General features: G+C 42.8%; 1 pseudogene; it reads right to left on the bottom strand.

Moving 5' to 3' along the window:
* Nucleotides 1-2,321: 2,321 nt before the first annotated feature.
* Nucleotides 2,322-2,440, bottom strand: LOC126337439 (5S ribosomal RNA; annotated as a pseudogene).
* Between the last annotated feature and the right edge of the window lie 19,878 nt (nucleotides 2,441-22,318).

Raw genomic sequence — 22,318 nt, 5'->3', positions numbered from 1 at the left:
TTTTCATGAAAGCACACCATGAAGAAATCACAGTGAAGGGAAACAAGCGCCGCTGTATGGTTTCTGAGACACAGATTCGAGCGAGTGTGCCGGGACTTACTCCACTTCACTGCTAGTAGCGCCAGGTCACCTTAACGCGTCTGCGCATAGCGCACAAGAATTGCCCCATAATTAAGTATAAAATTAAAAATCTAAATTTCTTATTCAGACTTTGTCAACATATTATTTAATGTAACAACGTTTTAAATGTCATGTCTTAAAGTAATTAAATCAAATGTTTTCATAAAAATACCGTGGCGTTAAATAATAAAGATAGAAAGCCAGAATTTGCTCATAATGTGCCAATGCATTTCAAAAACAAATGGTGCACGTTTCAAAAGGATAGAATAGAAATTATAGTCAAAATCCACATTTTTAAGAAAAATTGAAGGCGCCAAATATTAGACATAGAAATATAAAAATTTGTATGATGCTTCAGTTCGACCTAAAAATAATAACTAAGAGACAACGTTAGGCTACCTCTGATAGTTTTCGAGTAATTTAATGAAAATCAAATTAGTAATTAAAACACCCATTTGTGATAGATTAAGTACCTGTAATTTTAATGCTAGAAAAATTTGGTCCTAGCACAAGAGAAAACGTATTAAGTAATAGAGCTATAACAAATTTTAAGACTTAAATGTTAATATCAACCACTACAACATCTTTTAAAATTATAGTTCAGAGGCAATGATCTGCCGTCAGTTCAACTCTACAAAATCTAGAAGACAAAAGTTTTATTCAAGCGAGCTGAAACGCTTTCTGTGATTTCAACCATTTTACCTGAATGCAGGTAAAAATTAGGAAGATTGTAAATTAATTCATAACTCTGTTATTAAAGATAATGTGTCCGAAAAAGCGGTCGTGCAGGGACTGCTGCCGTGTGCATAAGGCAGGTGACAGCTGGTGTTCCCTTGGCCGTCCGTAGCAGCACATATATAAATACAGACCGAGAGGCAAGAGAAAAGTTTCACTTCACACTGAGCCACTGTAAGATCCGCGTCTGTCAAACGCCGGATTGGGCTCTACCTCGGATGACGTCAGTGACAGACTGTGACAAAATTCGTATTTTCTGTGATAAATGATAGTGAACTCGGGAGGACTGTACACCGTCCTGGACCGCTTAGATTTTCACTAAAGTAACTGTTAGTTTGCCGTCCGTGATAATTATAAATCCGCGTGACAAGTGGTGACTACTATTTCCAATTCTGTGGCGAGCATTTATTTGGAACATTTATTTGAGTATTAGTAGTCAGGGCGAAAGACAATTTGGTAGGAACGTACTTTAGAGGCCGCCTCTGAACTGATAACAGTGCTGTTTAGAATAGAGAGATTTACTGTCAATTGAACATAGTGACTTTCAAAGTGCTGTGCGTGAGATGCTTTACTAAATATATGTATGATCTTGAGCTTCATACCTTCATTTATAATCGTAGTCCTGATCCCGCTAAGTAGAGAGAGAATAGAAACATTCCTTTCAGTGGAATTGACCAGAATGTGGAGGTGCAGAGTGGAAATTATTGTCAGTATGTTATCCATCAGTTTCTGGCTGACCGCAAAAGTAATTGCTAGGCTCGCGAGAGAAAGCCGGCGAACTACAAACACTAACTAACTACATAAACTCACAAGTAAAAGTTATAAACATTAAATTACACCCGCCGCCATACAACAGGTATCCTTCTGCCAGTGGATTTTTGGATTTTCTAGGAAAAGCCTAATTCTAATGGGGTCGTTGTTTTCAGACATCAGCAAACTTTAAGAGCCGTGTACATTTTCAAAATTTTTTTCAATTGCTGGCACAAGTGGCAGCAACCTTGTCTTACTACGAGGATCATTCCATAAGTCGTGACAACATCGGTATATCCTGTGATAATGTGACAATATGGGAACTCCTCGATCTGCATTGAACCGGTAAGGCAGTGCCTGAATGCCAACATAAAATAGGATCACGTCATGGATTGAAATGAAACACAGACATTGAAACTGTGTGTAAATTTGTTGTGCATGAGTACAAATAGAATAAAAATGAATCCAAATTAACTACTGTCTTTCAAAATAATCCTCCCCAGCGTATCCACACAGCGTTGCAAACGACTGATGGCGCTGAATGCCCAACGTTGCCGACCGATCGCAGTGTTTTCATCAGCCCACAGGCGTCACAGGATGATGATCTGGAGGGGCATGTCGTCAACACACTCTGTTGTCGGTTTTCTTGACCACAGCCACTACATCTCAGTCAAGTAGCTCCTGAGTTGGCCTCACAAGATTGAGCTCACCCGACTTGACAACAGCACTTGGAAGATCCGGGCGGTAACCCATCCAAGTGCTAACCAAGCCCGACAACGCTTAACTTCGGTGATCTGACGCGAACCGGTGCTAACACCGTGGCAAGGACGTTCACTGCCACCGAAATGCGGTGAGGTTATTCACCCTGTTAGCAAAGCACCTCCCGCACTATGATTTTTTCTGCTGTGGAATCAATTCGAAGTCTCATGGACTGAAGTATGAGGAGTGGAATGAGTGGGGGGGGGGGGGGTATTTTCCACCCCCATCGCTGTACACAATTCTTGCTGACATCTGCAGTGTGAGCTGAAGCCTTATCATGGAATATTATTGCATTATCCAGCAGTGTCGGACTTTCTCGCCTAAGAGTACGCCACAGATGATATAGCAGGAAGTAGCGGTACTATTGGGCATTGACGCTGCGACCGTCCCAACAGAGTGACATTCCAGACGACCGTGGGTATTACACTCCAGAATGAGCATGATCTTTGTGGGTGATGGTTTCTGTTCCAGCTCGTGTCGTCGTGGTGAACCCGAATAACGCTGTTCTGGTGACTGGATCTTCAAATGTGGTTCACAGACTCGTTCTCAGGTTTCATACATCTCAATAAAGCGATCGACCATGTCATTTTCTTTCCCTATAAAATCGCTTCAGGTTGATGCGGCTGGTCTCGTATCGCGTACACTCGAGTCCAAAATTAAAGCTACAAATGGAAATTTTGGAAGGTTGCTCTTATTTGCCGTGAATGATGTCGTCTGTCTCATATTGAGACAGTAACGCCCATTATTGCCGCAGAGCTGCTCGCGAGTCTTGGAGAGTGGTAGGTGGATGGTGCCGTGGCGCAACCTGTCTCCCGAAGTGCACCCCAGATTTGCTCTGTGGGACTGGGAGAGCGAGCAGGTCACGCCATGGGTGCAATATCTTTCGTTTCAAAATAACGTCAGCCACTCGTGCTGTACGAAGTAGAGCATACGAAGTCTGGGCTCACAGCACTTCGTAGAAATCACACGTGAGGTCCCAAGATCTCGTTACTAAAGCTGACAGTAATTAAACCTTCCCGATTCGCCCGTACTATTTCATGACGATGTGTTCGAGTGGTCAACATAATTCATGCTCACACCATTAGCGATCTTCCTCGACATCGGACTCCATACACAAAGTTTGGGTCCGTAAATCGTGTTCCACGTTCCCTTCAGATGCGAATCCGTCGAGAATCACTCTCCAGACCTAATCGGAATGCATCTGCGAAGAGAGCATTGACCCACTGTTCGACCGTCCATGAGGCATGTGTAAAGACGCGTCAGAGGTACACGCACAGCATGTCTGATGCATTAAAGGCCACTCTGCCGAAGCCTTCTGTACACCATTTATCTCAACACCATACGTTTAGTGGATTCTGGCAAGTCAGATGCCAGCTGCCAGGCGGCCAAAAAACGGTCCTCTTTTTCTGATGACACGTGTGGTCGGCCCTGTCCTGGTCTTCGGAATAAAGTTCGGTCTCTATAAACTGTCGCCACATCCGAGAAACAACACAATGATTCACATGAAGCTGTCGGACCACATCAATTTACGACTGTCCCGCTTCCATTCTTCCTATGGTAATACATCGCAGAGAGCCTGGTAGGCATCATCTCTGTGCCATGCTGCACCGTCTGTCAGTGTGTACACAGCGACTGTGGATGTGGGACTGCACGGCAACCCCTACCCCTTTTGATAGGTGCCCTGACCTTGGTGTGGTTGTCCGTTGACCGGGAAGCCATCTACCGTGCAGAACGCTATCGTACGGCCAACTGTCGAGAGTTTGAATGATTATATCGCGAATTAGACATAGGACGTGGAAATAGCGGTTTGTTGCTCTAATTTTAGAACCGTGTATTTTAACCAGCGTGGTACGGATTATCAGCATTCCTTTCGCAGCTTCAAGTCCTGCCTTAAAATGTGGGACACTGTTCCTTCGACATACCTGTCCGTGTTATTAATTCCTGCACGGTCCAACGCCTATCCTCGGTCAAACACTGATTCATAACAGCAATGGACAGGTCAGTACGGTCAGACATGTGCCGCCCACTTCGCGGCGAGTCTGTCGTTGCTGCTCGTCCATGACGGAAAGCTTCCACCTGACGTTCAACTGCTCGAAGGGGCAGTGCCCTGTCATCCCCAGCTGCTCGTAGTTCAGCAAGACACTATCATTTCTGAAAAGTGAGAAAGGTAATTTTCAACTACGATCGCTGTTCCACGCTGCTTACATCCATCTTGTAGCACGGTCAAGCTCACATTGAAGGGTGAAACATGCGATTGCCATCTACAGTAAGATTTTGGTACTGTTTACTGCTGTCTTTCGAATGTACTTACAACGATTACTGTGATGCCACATGTTCGCAAGATGTACCATAATTGCCGTGACTTACGGAATGACCCTCGTAAAAGAAAGTATTCTCTTACTTTGAATTCCTACAAAATTACAAAATTCAATCCAATTTCGTGCTCCCATAAAATAAATCGAAAAATTGATAAAAAAAATTTCTGTGTGAAGTCAAGTGCTTGAACGCCAGTCGGCAACGAGAGAGCAGAGATGGCTGTGAAGAAGTCGTCAGCCAATTGCCCGCTGACCTACCCCTCTCTAGGACCACAACGTGACAGCAGCGGCTTCTATGTGAAGAGAACATAACAGCCGCGGAAACTGATCGCGGCCCACTCCTACAGCAGCATCAAGACTAGGCACTTCAAGACCAGCGACTTAGGAACTGTACATACTGAAGACATTTCTTATTTGCATGTCGCTCTTTGCTTGCGACACTTCTTTATTATTGTCAAAGTAGTGTAATCATTTCCTTTTGTAATAAAATTTATTAATGCGATTTATTTGAATGTTGTCGAGAAAGCAGGTTTCCTAGACAACCCATATGTGATGAGTAGGGAGCATTCAACAAAAATTTCCACATCCATCTCCATATTGGTTGAAGCAGTTCTACCATCATTATGTATTGTATGGCATGGATAGCCTCTCCCTAAAAAGTTTTCCCCCAATTATTCCTTCAGTTTACTGAACACGATGTTGGAAGCAGATCGTTCTGCTCCACCTGACATTGGCGTATTCACTGCTAAATGCAAAAGCTTTTGTGACAGATCAGTTATCAGCCTCTGCACGCACTCCTCTTGTGCAAATAATTATATTTATTTATATTCCTTCTACATCTACATCTACATGACTACTCTGCAATTCACATTTAAGTGCTTGGCAGAGGGTTCATCGAACCACAATCATACTATCTCTCTACTATTCCACTCCCGAACAGCGAGCGGGAAAAACGAACACCTAAACCTTTCTGTTCGAGCTCTGATTTCTCTTATTTTATTTTGATGATCATTCCTACCTATGTAGGTTGGGCTCAACAAAATATTTTCGCATTCGGAAGAGAAAGTTGGTGACTGAAATTTCGTAAAAAGGTCTCGCTGCGACGAAAAACGTCTATGCTGTAATGACTTCCATCCCAACTCGTGTATCATATCTGCCACACTCTCTCCCCTATAACGTGATAATACAAAACGAGCTGCCCTTTTTTGCACCCTTTCGATGTCCTCCGTCAATCCCACCTGGTAAGGATCCCACACCGCGCAGCAATATTCTAACAGAGGACGAACGAGTGTAGTGTAAGCTGTCTCTTTAGTGGACCTGTTGCATCTTTTAAGTGTCCTGCCAATGAAACGCAACCTTTGGTTCGCCTTCCCGACAATATTATCTATGTGGTCCTTCCAACTGAAGTTGTTCGTAATTTTAACACCCAGGTACTTAGTTGAATTGACAGCCTTGAGAATTGTACTATTTATCGAGTAATCGAATTCCAACGGATTTCTTTTGGAACTCATGTGGATCATCTCACACTTTTCGTTATTTAGCGTCAACTGCCACCTGACACACCATACAGCAATCTTTTCTAAATCGCTTTGCAGCTGATACTGGTCTTCGGATGACCTTACTAGACGGTAAATTACAGCATCATCTGCGAACAGTCTAAGAGAACTGCTCAGATTGTCACCCAGGTCATTTATATAGATCAGGAACAGCAGAGGTCCCAGGACGCTACCCTGGGGAACACCTGATATCTTCTCGTAGAAATAGAAATTCACTAAGGTAATTTCTCTAAATTTGCGTTTGCAGGTGTATTAAGGCATAGTTCCCTACAATCAAGATAGCCACGATCAATGACGACGCCACGACCAAGGCCGACTCGATAAGTGGTACGCGGCTGTAGAGGAGCGAAGCTGACGTTCAAGTTGCCTTGCCACTTTATTCCCAGTTTCAATTTCAGTCCGCCAAATAACATGTGACATCACAGAACAACAACTCGACTTAAACTCCGACCGAACAGGCCTCGGAAGGCCTAAAAATACCGACCGACCGTCACTGGGTGCTAACGTGGAGGGGCATTGGTCAGCACACCACTTTCCCGGTCGTAACAACGTGACGTGTAATCAAAAAATCGGAAGTTTTACACTGTTTTATGAATTGCGAAAGGTTGAAATAGAGCATTCAATGTCGGATTTAATCAGCATAAACCGGGTGATTTGGTAATCATAAGCTCTTATAGAGAATAGAAGCTTTCGAAATGTGGTGCTACAGAAGAATGCTGAAGGTTAGATGGGTAGATCACATAACCAATGAGGAGGTATTGAATAGAATTGGAGAGAAAACAAATTTCTGACATAACTTGACTAGAAGAAGGGATCGGTTGGTAGCGCATATTCTGAGCCATCAAGGGATCACCAATTTAGTATTTGAGGGTAGCGTGGAAAGTAAAAATCGAAGAGGCACACCAAGGCACTAAACAGATTCAGAAGGACGTAGCTTGCAGTAGGTATTGGCTGGTTCAAATGGCTCTGAGCACTATGGGACTTAACTGCTGTGGTCATCAGTCCCCTAGAACTTGAACTAATTAAACCTAACTAAGCTAAGGACATCAAACACATCCATGCCCGAGGCAGGATTCGAACCTGCGTCCGTAGCAGTTGCGCGGTTCCGGACTGAGCGCCTAGAACCGCTAGACCACCGCGGCCGGCGTAGGTATTGGGAGATGAAGAAGCTTGCAGAGGATAGAGTGGCAAGGAGAGCGGCATCAAACCAGTCGCTGAACTGAAAACCACAACAACAAGCTCTTTTTTTTTTGTCATCAGTCTACTGACTGGTTTGATGCGGCCCGCCACGAATTCCTTTCCTGTGTTAACCTCTTCATCTCAGAGTAGCACTTGCGGCTTACGTCCTCAATTTTTTGCTTGACGTATTCCAATCTCTGTCTTCCTCTACAGTTTTTGCCCTCTACAGCTCCCTCTACTACCATGGAAGTCATTACCCTTATGTCTTAGCAGATGTCCTATCATCCTGTCCTCCGTATCAGTGTTTTCCACATATTCCTTTCCTCTCCGATTCTGCGTAGAACCTCCTCATTCCTTACCTTATCAGTCCACCTACTTTTCAACATTTGTCTATAGCACCACATCTCAAATGCTTCGATTCTCTTCTGTTCCGGTTTTCCCACAGTCCATGTTTCACTACCATACAATGCTGTACTCCAAATGTACATCCTCAGAAATTTCTTCCTCAAATTAAGGCCGGTATTTGATATTAGTAGACTTCTCTTGTCCAGAAATGCCTTTTTTGCCATAGCGAGTCTGCTTTTGATGTCCTCCTTGCTCCGTCCGCCATTGGTTATTTTACTGCCTAGGTAGCAGAATTCCTTAACTTCATTGACTTCGTGACCATCAATCCTGATGTTAAGTTTGTCGCTGTTTTCATTTGTATTACTTCTCATTACCTTCGTCTTTCTCCAATTTACTCTCAAACCATACTGTGTATTCATTAGACTGTTCATTCCGTTCAGCAGATCATTTAATTCTTCCTCACTTTCACTCAGGATAGCGATGTCATCAGCGAATCGTATCATTGATATCCTTTCACCTTGCATTTTAATTACACTCCTGAACCTTTCTTTTATTTCCATCATTGCTTCCTCGATGTACAGATTGAAGAGTAGGATGTAGCCTTGTCTTACTCCCTTCTTAATACGAGCACTTCGTTTTTGATCGTCCCCTCTTATTATTCCCTCTTGGTTGTTGTACATGTTGTATATGACCCGTCTCTCCCTATAGCTTACCCCAACGTTTTTCTGTATCTTGAACAGCTTCCACCATTTTATATTGTCGAACGCTTTTTACAGGTCGACAAATCCTATGAACGTGTCTTGATTTTTCCCTAGCCTTGCTTCCATTATTAGCCATTATAACCCAAAAAAATACTCATTCAAAGTGTTAGCAAAGGCAGGTGATTCAGGTCATAGTTGAATTTCATAAACTCTACCGACTTCAATGTACTTCCTAGTTATGTTTATAATAAGACGTTTAGCATTTCTGAGGTCGTCTTGACTTTCTTTTGTGAGCGTGCAGACCCAGGTAACAGGTTCAGGATAAGAAAGGATCAAACACTAACACAGGAATTATACGAATTATCTTGTTAACTCCTCTTCAAATAACTGAAGGAGGCCCCCGTCACCAGACCTACAGAGCAGGACCTTAGTCACCTTCTTTAGCGGCTGCCCAACATTCGACAAGTCGCTCGGCGAACCGGCTGGGTACCTGCGTTGTCCATCTCAAATCTGCCCAACCAAACCCCGCCACCAGGCAAAGGCTCCAGCCCTTCTCCTTCCATCACGCGCTGAGCCTCCACACCTCAACCAGGAAAACCATGGATTAGTGACAAGGGAGGTGACTGTCGATACCGGTGTCAGAGTCAGGCTATCAAACCGAGCCACCACGCCTAAACCGTAGCACTATTCATAATCCGATCAATTCATATCTTTTGTTTACTTTTTATTTCCTCTACATCTACATCTACATTTATACTCCGCAAGCCACCTTACGGTGTGTGGCGGAGGGCACTTTACGTGCCACTGTCATTACTTCCCTTTTTTGTTGCAGTTGCGTATGGTTCGCGGGAAGAACGACTGTCTGAAAGCCTCCGTGCGAGCTCGAATCTCCCTAATTTTACATTCGTGATCTCCTCGGGAGGTATAAGTAGGGGGAAGCAATATATTCGATACCTCATCCAGAAACGCACTCTCTCGAAACCTGGCGAGCAAGCTACACCGCGATGCAGAGCGCCTCTCTTGCAGAGTCTGCCACTTGAGTTTGCTAAATATCTCCGTAACGCTATCATGCTTACCAAATAACCCGCCGCTGTTCTTTGGATCTTCTCTATCTCCCCCGTCAACCAGATCTGGTACGGATCCCACACTGATGAGCAATACTCAAGTATAGGTCGAACGAGTGTTTTGCAAGCCACCTCCTTTGTTGATGGACTACATTTTCTAAGGACTCTCCCAATTAATCTCAACCTGGTACCCGCCTTACCAACAATTAATTTTATATGATCATTCCACTCAAATCGTTCCGCACGCGTACTCCCAGATATTTTACAGAAGTAACTGCTACCAGTGTTTGTTCCGCTATCATATAATCATACAATAAAGGATCCTTCTTCCTATGTATTCGCAATACATTACATTTGTCTATGTTAAGGGTCAGTTGACACTCCCTGCACCAAGTGCCTATCCGCTGCAGATCTTCCTGCATTTCACTTCAATTTTCTAATGCTGCAACTTCTCTGTAACTACAGCATAATCCGCGAAAAGCCGCATGGAACTTCCGACACTATCTACTAGGTCATTGACAGATATTGTGAAAAGCAATGGTCCCATAACACTCCCCTGTGGCACGCCAGAGGTTACTTTAATGCCTGTAGACGTCTCTCCATTGACAACAACATGCTGTGTTCTGTTTGCTAAAAACTCTTCAATCCAGCCACACAGCTGGTCTGATATTCCGTAGGCTCTTACTTTGTTTATCAGGCGACAGTGCGGAACTGTATCGAACTCCTTCCGGAATTCGAGGCAAATAGTATCTACCTGGGAGCCTGTATCTAATGTTTTCTGGGTCTCATGAACAAATAAAGCGAGTTGGGTTTCACACGATCGCTGTTTCCGGAATCTATGTTGATTCCTACAGAGTAGATTCTGGGTTTCCAAAAACGACATGATTCGAGAGCAAAAAACATGTTCTAAAATTCTACAACAGATCGACGTCAGAGATATAGGTCTATAGTTTTGCGCATATGCTCGACGACCCCTCTGAAAGACTGGGACTACCTGTGCTCTTTTCCAATCATTTGGAACATTCCGTTCCTCTAGAGACTTGCGGTACACGGCTGTTAGAAGGGGGGGGGGGGCAAATTCTTTCGCGTACTCTGTGTAGAATCGAATTGGTATCCCGTAAGGTCCAGTGGACTTTCCTCTGTTGAGTGATTCCAGTTACTTTTCTATTCCTTGGACACTTATTTCGATGTCAGCCATTTTTTCGTTTGTGCGAGGATTTAGAGAAGGAACTGCAGTGCGGTCTTCCTCTGTGAAACAGCTTTGGAAAAAGGTGTTTAGTATTTCAGCTTTACGTGTGTCATCCTCTTTTTCAATGCCATCATCATCCCGGAGTGTCTGGATATGCTGTTTCGAGCCCCTTACTGATTTAACGTAAGACCAGAACTTCCTAGGATTTTCTGTCAAGTCGGTACATAGAATTTTGCTTTCGAATTCACTGAACGCTTCACGCATAGCCCTCCTTACGCCAACTTTGACATCGTTTAGCTTCTGTTTGTCTGAGAGGTTTTGGCTGCGTTTACACTTGGAGTGTAGCTCTCTTTGCTTTCGCAGTAGTTTCCTAACTTGTTGAACCACGGTGGGTTTTTCCCGTAACTCACAGTTTTACTCGGTACGTACCTGTCTAAAACGCATTTTACGATTGCCTTGAACTTTTTCGATAAACACTCAACATTGTCAGTGTCGGAACACAATTTTTCGTTTTGATCTGTTAGGTAGTCTGAAATCGGCCTCCTATTACTCTTGCTATTTCTTGTAAACTACCATTTTCTTGAAAATTACCATCCACAGACAAAAATTTAAAGGATGGCCAAACATTTTTGCTTGAGGGAAATTCTGAGATTGGGGAGCCGCACTTAGGGCCGTGTATGTATCGATCCTATAAAGCTACTGGCTACACCAAGAAGAAATGCAGATGAAAAACGGGTATTCATTGGAGAAATGTATTATACTAGAACTGACATGTGATTACATTTTCACGCAATTTGGGTGTATTGATCCTGAGAAATCAGGGCCCAGAACCACCATCTCTGGCCGTAATAACGGCCTTAATACGCCTGGGCATTGCGTCAAACAGAGTTTGGATGGCGTGTACAGGTACAGCTGCCTATGCAGCTTCAACACAATACCACAGTTCATGAGGAGTAGTGACTGGCGTATTGTGAAGAGCCAGTTGCTCGGCCACCATTGACCAGACGTTTTCAATTGGTGAGAGATCTGGAGAATGTGCTGGCCAGGGCAGCAGTCGAACATTTTCTGTATCCAGAAAGGCCCGTACAGGACCTGCAACATGCATTATCCTGCTGAAATGTAGGGATTCGCAGGGATCGAATGAAGCGTAGAGCCACGGGTCGTAACATATCTGAAATGTAGCGTCCATTATTCAAAGTGCCGTCAACGCGAACAAGAGGTGACGAGAGACGTGTAACCAATGGCACCCCATACCATCACGCCGGGTGGTACGCCAGTATGGCGATGACGACTACACGCCTTCAACTAGCTTTCACCGCGGTGTCGCGGTGTCTTAGTATGTTGCGTCCATAATTATGCTGTAAGCCGAACCTGGATTCATCCGAAAAAAATACGTTTTGCAATTCGTGCACCAAGGTTAGTCGTTGAGTACACCATAGCAGGCGCTCCTGTCTGTGATGCAGCGTCAAGGGTAACCATAGCCATGGTGTCCGAGCTGATAGTCCATGCTGCTGCAAACGTCGTCGGAATGTTCGTGCACATGGTTGTTGTCTTGCAAACGTCTCCACCTGTTGACTCAGGGCGTGGCTGTACGATCCATTACAGCCATGCGGACAAGATGCCTGTCATCTCGACTGCTTGTGATACGAGACCGTTGGGATCCAGCACGTCGTTTCGTATTACCCTCCTGAACTCACCGAGTCCATATGCTGCTAACAATCATTGGATCTCGAATAACGCGACCAGCGATGTCGCGATACGATAAACCGCATTCGCGATAGGCTACAATACGACTTCTATCAAAGTCGGTAACGTGCTGGTACGCATTTCTCCTCCTTACACGAGGCATCACAACAACATTTTTCCAGGCAACGCTGGTCAACTGCTGTTTGTGTATGAGAAATCGCTTGGAAACTTTCCTTATGTCAGCACATTGTAGGTCTCGCCACCGGCGCCAACCTTGTGTGAATGCTCTGAAAAGTTAATCATTTGCATATCACAGCATCTTTCTCCTGTCGGTTAAATTTCGCGTCTGTAGCACGTCATCTTCGTGGTATAGAATTGTAATGGCCAGTAGTGTAATTATTAGTGATCTACATAACTTAGTATGTTACGAACCCCCAGTGGAGAAGCTGCAGAAAGGCTGAAATATGATGGCTGGCGACCTGCAACTACTATCGTTAAAACTCGGCGCCTTTCGATACACTTTGTGTCAAGTTCAAATGGCTCTGAGCACCATGGGACTCAACTGCTGTGGTAATTAGTCCCCTAGAACTTAGAACTACTGAAACCTAACTAACCTAAGGATATCACACACATCCATGCCCGAGGCAGGATTCGAACCTGCGACCGTAGCAGTCGCACGGTTCCGGAGTGCGCGCCTAGAACCGCGAGACCACCGCGGCCGGCTTGTGTAAAGTGTTCTCTGTATCAGGTTACTGCCAAACTCAGGTTTGCAAAGTTTTGACAACGTAAGTGCCTGACGAAATATTATTTCGTTGCCCATGTGATTAGATGATCAATTAATTCATGGCATTAATTGTACTAATACTTAACACAATCACACCTGCTTCGATAAATGTTTTTCTCCCCGCGTTCAGGCGGGCTTTTTCCCCCATTCCTTCATCTGGAGTCGCTGCTTTTCCTCCTTTCCGTCGTGGCTGACGGTCGAATTCAAACTCCCGAGGCTACTACTTTAGTACAATTGCCTTTACTAAATTAACGAAAAATTATGTGATATCTATATTGTACGTACAGCTTCTCGTTGCCCCTAGCTAATAGGTAATACATTATACGATTGTGCTTTTCTGGTAGCATAACTGAAAGGCAATTAATGCTGAACGACCGGCCGCTCAATCTCGTACGCCGTTCACAGAGTATCATGTTGGGGCTGCACCACTGTAGACAAAAAATGGACATACACCATGCGGGCTTTCAACTTAACCTACAGAGTCAGATTTGAAATGTTAAAAGTTTTGGCTGGTTTCGTTGTCTAGGGGCTGGGATACGTAGTTGCCGTATTACAAACCAAATACTGCTGAGTCTACAGTATACAGTATGAATAGACACAAGAATCGAATGGTCAAAGGTTCCTATCACCCGCCATTTGCGAATTTCGAACGTAATATAGACATTTATAAATGGAAGATTAAATAAAATCTGCAGGTTCTATCTTAACGGCTGTAAATGATGAGTGCATTAGTAGAAGTACTTTTGAGAATGCGGTATATTTCTGCAAAACACTTCTTGTTGTCGACGGTCCAGCAATTAAATAAAATATAAGCTGAATAACAGGGAAACAATAGATTCCTATTTTACGTAATTAGTTATGAACGAGAACATAGTTCGAGAGATATTCACTTTTAAGAGCACACTACGTCTTCACTGTAGAAGCCACGAATATCTCACAAGTGCACAAGTCGGCACTCCGAAGTATTTCTATCTGCCGCGACCACGCGCAAACGGCTCCACAATCTCCAAGTCTCTCCTTTAAAGGTGCGTCCGACGCGCCGTCGCGTCCAGCACTTCCCGTGTCCAGTGCCATACTGTCCCACACGCCGCACAGCTCCGAACTGCCTCGTGTCCTCTCCGGAAACGATACTCCTCCCCACTTCCATACAGTCTCTCCACGTGTCCTTTTTGGAACGATCGCTATGTTAGGCTAGAGCACTCCCTCCATGTCTCGAAGTCAATACACACACACAAAAATATTGAAACACATTCGAAATACTGGATTTACATTTAAATTACTTGAAATTAAACAAATATTCCTACGGCTGGACCATAAAGACGCTCTAAGACACATAATTAAATACAAACAAACTAAATAAACATTCATCAAAGGAATAGAACAGAAGTGCCAAAGTAGCCTTATGTCTCTGTGTTTTCTAAAACACAGTAAATATTTGACAAATTTCTTCATGAATAGTGTATTTCGGATATAAACAAAGACAGAGATGAATAAATATATTTAAATGCATGCTATTACGGTTTTTTCCTGTAACTGTGAAGTACTTACGGTCTGAAGCGGTTAATAGTAATCGGCCACTTTGACCTCCAGTAACTCATGTACTATTCAGGTTACATGCCTGTAATTTATACCAATTTAGGTTTCCACTAATAGCTTTCTAAAGACATCTCGATCGACAAAATCAGATGAACCGTTTAGATTTAGGAAATTCGTTACTTGTATAACTTAACGTCCGATATTAAACTTTAAACTAATAAAGATATTGAAAATTTGATTACACCATCAGAATCGTCGTGCAAATAATGGTAATGTGTATGTTTCTTTTTGAGGTATCATGATTCATCTGGCTACTATTAATTTCTATGCGATCTGTGAAATGTCTGCCATGATGGTTTCACAATGTCCACCACCTTTGGCACTCCCGGTGTATCTCCTTCATCGACACAGCGTCACCAACGGATCCCCAGCCACGCACTCCCTGGTCCCCGGCTAACGTTGAGCACCACGTGGTGGCCGACGAACCGCGGCCCGCCCAGAAGCGCCAGCGCGGCCACGCCAACTCCGAACTTAGAATATTTCCTGGCCGCCACAACTCGCCCGCTACCTCACAACCATTTTCAAAACAGACGATCCAATATGAGTCTGTACTTCATTGCGTGATGTTCCAAACCATTAGCGCGAAGAGTTGCCGGAGATATATAATGGACATTTTGATGGAATGTAATAAAAAACCAAAGTGAATTTACTGTGTTTGCAGTTACTTGCTGAGTTATACTCATACCGAACCATCAAGTAACTTTCTCTGATCATCACCAGGTTCTTCTTCAATAATCTGTTCGCTGTGACAACTTTGTGTTAGAAGCAATGCAAAGCCCAAGAAGTATTTTCATCCTGACTATTACTTGGGCCAAATAAAAAAAAGAAAAATATCCACGAATCCATAAGTACTGCAGTATGTAGGACGACTACATTCGTAACGTTAGTGTTGACTGTTTATATAATATGAATGAGTGCACTATTTGGTGCATTTTTGTGTTTGACTATGGAATTTATAATTATATTTGACAAAAGTGACAAATTCATCATTTTTATTACTTCACACCATTGATTTTATATCATCTAATACGGTAAAGGTTTTCTGAACCTGATTGTCGTCCTTGGACTGAAACTGGTTGTTCAGTGAAGAACGATTATCAGTAGCTCTTGGCGGTAAAACATTATGTTTTTCTAACTGTAGTGAGTGCTGGATTTATGTCTTTTTTGATTACGATAATACATTAACTATGATGTTCATTGTAGCGTAGCTGTAATCATACTTTATTTTTCATCGTTAGACCCATTGCTGCTTATACTATTTTGGTAATCATTATAGCTGAGGTATTCGCGCACTTGGCAACTGAAACAGCTGTTTATTATTTGAGACGACAAGTGAAGCAAGTCCACGCCGCATTCTGTGTTTCAAAGTTTTGTAATTACATTATACCAAATAATCGTTACTATCGACAGAGACAACTGTACAGAAGAAAATAAAGATAAATCAGCGTAGTTCAAAACGTACTGCGAAACATAGGTCACATTTTTACCACTTATACCATTCGTATTCATGGACTGACAACAACAAAATGTGTTTTGAAACACTGGAAGGCTGGAAGCATGTGATCGTACCGTTTATTCCCACAGTTGAACTGGACAAAAGAGGAACGTAAAAATGGCACTTGCTTTGAAGGAAGTAATACAAGAACCTTGTGTGGAAACGGAAACCATAGACCATAAATTTCATGTGTCAGGGCGTTCGTACCTACCAAATGATGTCGTCTTTGGCTTGATAGAAGCTAAGAGTAGAAAAGAAACCCATATTTACTCGCCAGATGACTGGATCACCATTGTGAAAGAATCCAAGAAGAAAAACCCGTTTGAAATATTTCAAATGGTGCATACAGACCTTTTATCCATAAAGCAATTGGAAGCAGCATTGCAAACTGGAAGAAAACCGTTTATGGTCAAAAAGTGAAATGACTGGGCGTTCAGTGGATGATGTATGAAAAGGGATGCGCATATTCACTAAAATACAGAAACAACATGGATCCTTGCATACAGTTCCATCAAATCAATTTAGTCAAGAAAGGTAAACGAAGAGCAGCACACCAGCTACCAGAACAAGACAGTCTCTACAAGCAGCGACGTTCAGTTATGGACGCAAAGAATAAGAAGGATATGTTGGATCTGCTGGGATATGGTGCCTTTAGTTCCTCCCATTCAGCGCTTTGTAAAAGAGGACGGACGGTGATCTATGGCAGATCTGACACACACAAAATACTCATGAATGGGTAATCGCTGACTTTACAAATCAGTAACCACCTAATACTATAATAATCAAAAATCACCATCAACGATATTTATATTATATCAGGAAAGTTAAAGTCTGCAGCTGAGATTATGTCACGAAAGTTAAAGTTTTCGCCATAAGAGCAACGGTAGAACTTATAAGTTGGTCACGTAATCTCCAGGTTTCAAAAATACGCCAAAAATAGTAAATGAGATCCCAATCAAACTGTGCGTATATGTTAGTAATCAGGGTGATAAACAATAAGACACAGCGTATTCAGAATATTTAATTCCCAAAAATTCATGGGACACTTAGTCATCGAGCGCACTTCAACGGGCTGCCAGCTAGATCCACCCTCTGGCACGCGTATGCGAATAAGTTTAAACATAGAAAATGTTTCACTTCCGGTGATTTAGGAGATCTATAGCGTCATTCATTACCCCTCCATCAATACACCGACAGCTGGGGATTATAGGGACGCAACAGTTTCTTTTTTATTTTTGTGTGCGCCCATAATTTTGTTGCACATTGTTTGCACATTGCAATATAGGTAATGAATCTGTTAAGATCGCAGCCGTTGACATACAGATGGCGCCCTACCATCTGCAACACTCTTTTAGATGTTGACACGGAGTACAATACGTATGCTGATGTAGGTAAGCTTACTGATGTTTTGTATAGTCAGTTTTTCGTGTTGGACGTTTCGACTTTGCTCTGACAGGTGTCCAAGTTGTTCCTGAACAAGTATTGTTAACTATATGTACTTTTCATGTTGACCTAACGACGTATCAAGTATGACTGCAGCGGGCACGGGATTATGGAGACTGGACCTTGGACCAAAAAAGCACATCGTGTCGTCCGATGAATCATGTTTCCTGTTACTCTAAGTTGGTGGTAGTGTCAGTATACGCCGTCATCAAGGTGACTGTGTGTTCGAAACAAGCTTCGATTCGAAGGTGGGTAGTAAACGAAGGCATTATGATAACTGCGACCTATGTGAACATTATTGCACACCAAATGCACCTCAGCAGGCGTGACATCTTCACCGAAAGCGCTGACATGTTCCAGAAGAATAGCTGTCCACGTCACAAGGCGAGAATCGTGCTCCAACGGTATTAGGAGCACGATAGTCAATTCACGTTGATGTATTGGTAACCGAAATTCGTCTGATCTGAACCAATGGAACCTGCCTGGGACGCTGTCGGGCGCTAGTTACACATCCACAAACCACCAAACCGTAATTTACGGAGTTGTGCGACTTTTGCATGGACATCTAGAGCCCCGTATTTCCGGAAACCTGGCAACGACTTGCCAGATCTAATCCATTCAAAATCGCTGCTACACTGAGTTCCTGAGGCAGACCAACTCACCGTTGGCATATAGTCCTAAGTTTTGGTTCATCGGTGTATTTTCTCCTGTACGGTGACACTCAGCCGGAAGTTAGTTTGTTCTAACCTTAATGGTAGAGGAAATCTGGCACCTCGGTGTTGTGCAAGCAGTTCGTGATCACTAGACTTCGAACCAATGCCTTGAACAACATTCTCACAGTGTCTAATGCAATGATACCATGTGATACTGTTGATGGGGACGTTAAGCTCGGTAGACTCTCGTTGCTATCCAGGAGGAGTAAGCTACGAGCTGGAACCGGGTTTCATCTGTCCACACTCTACTTCATATTTTCACAGTTTTAACGTTCAATACGAAGGGGATAATGCAACACATTTTGTTCTTAAAGCAGTTTAGTTTTAATCAGGATTACAACACACCACATTATTTGCCATTGTTTTGTCTACGAAAGCCTATTTTTCAACATAATAATCAAGTCCGACGCTCTGGCGCCACCTTACTGGGAGGGTCTGTATATCTGCATGGTACTATTTTGATGATCGAAGTCGGAGCCGACTTCTTTCTGCGTCAATAACCTCCCCCTCATCCGCAGGTACTACTTCCCGCGAAGTGTATTCTAACTGGACCAGGCAGATGGAAGGTGAGAGACTCGGGCTGTAGTGTGGATAAGCAAGAACAATCCAACGAAGTTTTGTGAGCTCCTCTCGGGTCAGCAGACATGTGAGGCCTTGCATTGTCATGGAGGAGGCGAAGTTCATTTGCATTCGCCGATCCTCCTCGAATGAGAGTGGCAGCTTGTTCCAACACTGTAGGGTTGACAGATGTGTGCAGGCAGCCGGCACGTGAGAGATCAGATAGATTTGTGCGACGATGATGAGAGACGTCTCTCCCAGCGTATTATATTACTTTTATTCGCTGCCAGGTATCTGTCGATACTCTGTAAGCGTTTATGTACATCTGTGATGCGCTGGTTTTCCTTCAAAACAAACTTAGTGACAGCCTGCGGATGGGCGGTGTCGGTAGTCTGTGTTGTTGTTAACGATATCGTTCAGTCCACCTACCTCGATAGGTTTCTTGCCGATGTCCCTTCACTCTGTGGCATCGTATACGTGCTAGGTAGCGTAAAGCAGCGTTGATTAAACTACTACCTAGTACCTACCTAACTCTAGCTGAAAGTCAGTTCCTGAAAGTTCATGATTAAAAAATCGGGCGTTCGGATATTCAGTCTGCTTGCAGAAAAGCGTTTAAAATTAGAGTAACTCTGTTTTTTATTCATTTTAAAACATATGAAATGGCTATCAAGTCCGTATTTAATATTGTGAAAGTTATCATGGAAAGTTCACTGTCAGTATAACAAATATTCACTCGAAAATGCAGCCAGAATTCTAGCAGGTCCGAACCGACTAATTTTCACGTTCCACCAGTCACAGACCAACAACTATTGGAGTTAAACATTCGGTCGTTTCAGTGGTCTTCTTCGTAAGACGTGCTCGCCAACATACTCCGTACAGAGCACAAAACACGCCACCAGAGTTGTTAGCACAACCAGAAAGTTCACATGCTCATATCTCTCATACTTTACTTAGAAAGATCAAAAAATGTACGTAACTCCAGTCGCTTCATTCACGATATGTTCGAACCGAAACAAGCACACTATTTCCTCCTCTTCGAGAGTATTTTTAAAGAGCGATCTAACATCGTGTTATCCGTAGACCGGCTCCCTTGAGGTACTCTCCTCTCTGCTCACTCTTCTATTCGTACGGGAACTGCTTAATTCTGATTGGCTGTTGATCTAAACGACCAATCAGAACGTTCCTTCCTAATTATTTTCGCGGCAAATCTTGCCTTATCCAATCACTAATTTGACAGAAATTAATGTCAGCAAAACTTCAAATTCTTGTATTTTGTTTAATCAAAATAAGCAAAGCGCGAAATGTTCTTCAAACTGAAAAACAAGCTTATTCCGCCTCTAACTTCCATTCTGGCTGCTTTTATACAAAAGCATGCTCATATAGACATTTGTCACACATTCCCACGATTCTTTTGTACAGAGTTTTATGTAAAATGAAATATTAAATTTTAACTTATGTCCCACAAACACTCTCTCAATCATTCTCAAGCACTCACATAACAAAATATGTTCAAATAATAATTTTGACAGATTTTTGTAGTACGTAACGCAAAGTGACTAAAGTTTTAAAAATAAGATTCTAATTAATTGATTTTTCTGCACTGACAACTTTGTAATGGCTTCAAATGATAATGAAAGTCAATCTGTTATTCTTCCTAACCCGGTTAAAAAATAATAAAAAAAAATAAAACAGGCGTAGGGTTTGGACTTTCAGGTAATTCTCTTTATCTCTGGAACCATAATGAATAAAAATCTAAAATTTTGACAACATCACTCCATTAATAACAAAAGGATCTGTACCAAATCTGAACAACGTCGGACAATAACTAATATGGATTATTTAGATCCGTAGAGGGTATGAATCTTCATACTGACTGAATGTTACGCTATGCAGTTCTCATGGCAGGCAGCATCAGCTGTGGTGTGAGCAGAGGGAGAAAAAAACGTAGCCATCCTGCAGCCATTTTACTTACTGCAAGGAATGTTATCTCGTAATAACTTGCTGCGTTACGAGTTCTCTACTTGGTACGCACCTCCGCTACAGACGACATTTTGAGGGCAACATATAGCGCTGCCACCAATTGGAACTTCACGAATCTACAGAGGCTGAAGAGAGAATATTCCACGATGTCCCACAACAAAATCTGCATTTCAGTCGAAACTGGCTGAAAAAAGAAAAATGTGTTTATTTACTTATTGAACGCCCCTGTAATATCCTTGGTAAATTTCGATAAATACGGTAACTGCTGATGTTGCAGTTGGTATGCATTTCGAAAGACTGTCGATGAGTGAGAGAAAAAGGGGTGTTGAAACACCTCAGGTGCATTTAATAGCGAATAACATGTAAAGTGAATTTTACAATGTAATTATGGTATAATAAAATAATATTTTATGTCCACAGAGCCCAAATAATCTCGCGCTATGTTCCTCTGATAGATATTAATTTTTGTTTCAGATCGTAGTTGCAGATTAAAGGATATCTGTTCGATAATGTCCTTTTCCACTGCACGGTGCAAAGTATTTCGAGCAACATGGAGGCAAGTGTAGCCTTCATCGGTCGCGAGGTGTTCGTCAGCCGCTTCTTCTTCTGAAGTCTACGAGAAACGGTAGACATGCGTATCAAGCTGAGCGACGACTGCCCGCCCATGTGTGAGGGAGGGGAGAAGGTGGATGACACCAGGGTGGCCAATGCTGTAGGCACCAATGCTGCTACCGATACCGTGGCGCCCAAAGGGCGTCGTGCGGGATCCTGCAAAAGGTACGTTGGCAGCACTGCTCCTTGTGCCTATTAGACAGATGCGCGAGCGACGAATGGCCAGGGTTACAAACATCGGCTGCTTGAGATACTGGTACGTCAAATAGTTTGCTTTGAAACAGCTGTGGTGAGGAAGTCTCAAAGTGCAGTAATTAATATTACCCATTTTACGACTCTAAGGAGAGGCAAAGTTATCTCCTAATGAATCCAGAGATGTTGGCAGCTGTCTCAGAAAGTAGAAAAACTGTGTTCAGATTAATACCAGAGGCTCTCACTTATTATGCTTTGTAATATGGTAATAAAAGAATTAATGGTGTCATGAATCCACGATCTGAACAACTATCAACGATTTTTCTTTACAATATCAAACAGACAAATCTTCTTTTTCTTCTAATGTGTATTCTTTAATAGATGTTTAAGATTAAATGCTCCACAGGCACTCTACGTCTCTGAGACAGATATCATCTACTGAATATCATTCAGTCTCGTCCACTGAGTAATGTTTTACACCCAAGACAACTTGTTACTAAACCTTCTGTCTTTCACAGTCAGCGGCAAGAATCGGTTTCTTTGTTT

This window comes from Schistocerca gregaria, chromosome 2, assembly GCF_023897955.1.
Source record: "Schistocerca gregaria isolate iqSchGreg1 chromosome 2, iqSchGreg1.2, whole genome shotgun sequence".
NCBI classification, from domain to species: Eukaryota; Metazoa; Arthropoda; class Insecta; order Orthoptera; family Acrididae; genus Schistocerca; species Schistocerca gregaria.
The sequence above is the reverse complement of the archived record's forward strand: the minus strand, read 5'-3'. Positions and strand labels throughout refer to the sequence as shown.